Consider the following 4,663-nt stretch of genomic DNA (forward strand, 5'->3'; position numbering starts at 1 on the left):
CATGTACACACACAGGTGCTCGTAGGCATCCACACTCACACACCCACACATGCACACACACACTTGCCTACCTACATGTCATGTAGGTACACTCACAATATACACTTGTACATATGTACAGATATCTACACTGACATTTGAAAACACATTTATATACACACACGTACTCATATAGTTACACTGACACTTTCATAACCCACACTCATACAGAATTATGCAAACACATTCATGTTATCACATACCTATATTCTCACACACACTCACAAAAGAGTACTCATACATGAACATACACATGAACTCATACACACACACTTAAGTCACATATACACATAACCATATACCCTCATTCAAAATGACTACATACAAACACATACACATAGACACTCATAGATACAAACACATACATGTTCACAATATGTGCAAATGCACCTCTATACTCACACAGGAACATCCACATGTGCAATTATGTATTCACATACTCCCATATACACATACACACTCACAATACTCACAAGTAATATACAAGTGCATATGTATACATTCCCACATATGCTCACATCCCAAAACTTGTCTAGTGAACGTGTATTAACATGCATATGTGTACATGCATATCAAACATGCAGACATCCACATACTTACACAGGCATACATATTCAAACTCATGTGCATGTGTGTGCATACGCAACACATACATCAACTATCAGAAAAACACACAAACATCAACTATCACAGACATGTAAATATATACACACCATCACTCAATATATACTTATAAACTTACATTCAAATATACTGCATTAACACATGTTCATTCACATATGCACACACACAAAATCAGTAAATAATGTAATACTTAAATAAGAGTTAATAAACAGGGAACTACAGGTTGTATGAGAACTTAGGATAAAGAATCCAATCTTGATTAGGTTATGCAGGTTAGGAAAGACATTTCTATGGACATTCTGTGTAAATTAAGTCCTGTTAGATTAGTGAGAGTATCATTAGAAAGTATAGTGGGAAGAGGCAAATGGAGTATTCTAAAAGCAGATCTGAAACCCTAAAGAGGGTCCCATAGGCTGAGTTGGGTCTCTCTGCCCCAAATTTACATTTTATGTTTTACCCCAATTACCTTAGTATATGGCCTTAGCTTCATCATTCTTGGGACTGCCCTGATCATCCTCACTGGGCTCCACAGGGGCAAGAGAGTGGTTTTCCTGAAGCAACGGGGCAGTGGCTTGCTATTTGTGACTGGCGCTGTTGCCCTCAATCTAATTCCTCTGCAGAGAACACACCAGAAGTTTGTCATTACCACCTCGACAAAAGTTGATATCAACAAGATTAAAATCCCCAAACACCTGATTGATGCTTCAAGAAGAAGCAGCCAAGCAAGCCCAGGCACCAGGAGGGTGAGATCTTCGACACAGAGAAGGAGAAATACAAGATTACAGAGCAATGCAAAGCTGATCAGAAAACTGTGGACTCAGACTTTACCGAAGATCAAAGCTGTTCCTCAGCTCTAGGGCTGCCTGCCAACTCAGTTCTGCTTGACAAACGGGATGCATCCCCACAAACTGGTGTTCTAAATTGCTAACAACCTAATTAAAGAGCTTCATGAGTTAATAAAGTCATACAAGTGGACACTAATACAGTCTAACTCCATGTGCAAAGACACTAGAGCATGCAGGGACACTGGAAATGACCATCTAGAGCCCAAGGATGGAACCCGAAAATCCTGTTGACAGGATCACATACTTCCACCCTCCAGGTCTGGGAAGAAATGAATTTCTGGTTAAGCTCTCTCATCTGTGGTCCTTTGTACTGGGCAGCCCTAGGCAGGATATCGTAGTCACATTCATTACCTAGCTTTTCCACCAACCTTCTAGAGGCTTCTAGTGGCTTTAGTCTTGACTCTAGACTTGCTTTTCTTGATTCGCTCCTTAAAGAAATAATTTTCTCTTCATGGCCACAGCCATGTTCCCAGCTCATGGCTCTCGTCTGAATTTGTGGGTTATTTATTTCCTTCGCAGGTTTATTTTTCTCCTATAAAGTCCATCACATCCACATTAGTGCTCCCAGGCTCCCATTGTGTTTGCAGCCACCAGCCTGCCTGTCTCACAAGAGCCCCTAGACTGCTGTTTTCAGGCATTTTCCTTCTACAAGCTCCTCTCCCAGTCCAGGATTTTCTATTAACAGAGATTCTGTAAGGTTCATTCACTGGCAATGATACCATGGGATTTTAAACAGCCCATCGTACCAACTTTCCACTCCAGCTGTTCCAATTTGTCACTCCTGGTCTTTAAGGGGGCCTTTGATTATAGTTAGTATATATGATATGTGTCCGACATTTTACTACTGCTTGCAGTTGATCCTTTGTGTACATAGGAAATACCACTCTACAGGCACTCAGATTGATGAATGTTCAAATCCCATGTATTGGTGTGTTTGCATACAAATTACATGCATCCTTTCATCTGCTTAAAAGCATCTCTAAGCCATTCATGAAATCTAATAAAATGTAATTGGTATATAAGGAGCTGACACACTACATTGTACAAGGATTAATATGAAAAAGTGTACATGTTCACACACACACATGTGATGGTTTGAATGAAAATCAAAATCATCGTAGGCTCATAGGGTGTGGCACTATTTGAAAGGATTAGGATTTGCGACCTTGTTGGAGTATGTGTGACTGTGTTGGAGGAAGTGTGTCACTGGGGTGGGGGGAGTTGGTAAGCTCCTAGGTTTCAGAAGCGAATGCCAGGCCTGGTGGATTCAAAATCAACATATAAACTCAGAAGTCTGCCGGGCAGTGGTGGCACACATCTTTAATCCCAGGACTTGGAAGGCAGAGGCAGGCAGATATTTCTGAGTTCGAGGCCAGCCTGGTCTACAAAGTGAGTTCCAGGACAGCCAGGGCTACACAGAGAAACCCTGTCTCAAAAAACAAAACAAAACAAAACAAAACAAAACACCCCTACCCCCCAAACTCAGAAGTCTCTTACGTGTCAATAACAAATTCACTGAGAAAGAAAATAAGAAAGTAACCTTTTAGGAAAGAACAGCGCCTGGCAGACACAGAAGTGGATGCCCACAGTCAGCTATTGGATGGGACACAGGGCCCCCAATGGAGGAGCTAGAGAAAGTACCCAAGGAGCTGAAGGGGTCTGCAACCCTATAGGGGGAACAATATGAACTAACCAGTACCCCCAGAGCTCCTGTCTCTAGCTGCATAGGTAGCAGAAGTCAGCCATCATTGGGAAGAGAGGCCCCTGGGTCTTGCTAACTTTATATGCCCCAGTACAGGGGAACACCAGGGCCAAGAAGTGGGAGTGGGTGGGTAGGGGAGCAGGGTGGGGGGAGGGTATAGGGGAATTTCAGGATAGCATTTGAAATGTAAATGAAGAAAACATCTAATAAGAAATAGAAAATATAAAGTATAACATGTAATTTTAAAAGATACATTATACTGTTATACCAATAATATTGCTTATATGTTTATATAAGTCATGTAAATTTATATAATTCAATATAAATTTAGTTTTACACCTGAAAAAAAAGAAAATAAAATACTTAGAAATAATCCTAAGGAAGGATGTTAAAGACTTCTACAAAGAAGATTTTAAATTACCGAAGAAAGAAAATATCAGAGGTGGAAAGACATCTCGTGTTCATGGATTGGCAATTAATTTGTTAAAATGTTCACAGTCCAAATGGATCTACAGATTCAATGCCATTTCCACCAAAAAAAAAAAAAAACATTAGAAAAAAAGACAACTCAAGTCACATGCAAGCACAAAAGACCCCAAGTCATCTATTCTTAACAGAGACCAATATGAGAAACATGCTAATACTTCAAATTTCAATGGTATCTTCCCTGTTGCCTCTAACTTTTGAATACTTGGTCCCCAGTTTGTGGTGCTGTTTGGGGAGGGTTAGGGGTGTAGCTATGTTAAAAGTTTGTCACTGAGGCAGTCTTTGAGAATTCAGACCCAAGCTATTACTAGTTCACTCTCTCTACTTTGTGCTTGCAGCTTAAGGAGTGAGACCTCAGCTTCCTGTCCTGTCACTGTAACTTCACTCTGCTATCATGGGCTGTCACCCTCTAGAACCATAAGCCCAAATAAGCTGGTCCATAACTTGTAAAACAGCATATTATCAAGTAGCCTGAGTGCAAACGTAATCTGAAAGTAGGGACAGAATGATTACTAGACAGGGGTCTGGGAAAGAGCTTGCAAAGGCAGAGGAGGGCTTGCATGACTAATGCTCAGTGTATGTATATATGTATAAAAATTATACTGAAACTCATGAAGTTTCACAATTAACATGTATTGATAATTATAGTAAGAAATTTGGGTGTTATTAACTAAATATTCTTTTTACTTATTTACAATTTTACCTTTATGATATGAATTTGCATATAAATGTATCATCTGGAAATTTTTTCTTTCATCTATTGGTACACTACCATTTCCACATCAAACTTTATGGGAGCTTTATAGTACTCTTTGATATTTGTCAGAACATTTTTCCGATCATTATTTCACCCCTTTACGTTTTCTTGATTGCTCTCATGCATTTAAATTCCAGATGCAGTCTCGATTTAGCTTGTAACATTTCATAAAAAAAAACCTCTGTTGAAAATTGAATTGGAATTTTATTA

This window comes from Mus pahari, chromosome 5 (assembly GCF_900095145.1).
Source record: "Mus pahari chromosome 5, PAHARI_EIJ_v1.1, whole genome shotgun sequence".
Taxonomy (NCBI): domain Eukaryota; kingdom Metazoa; phylum Chordata; class Mammalia; order Rodentia; family Muridae; genus Mus; species Mus pahari.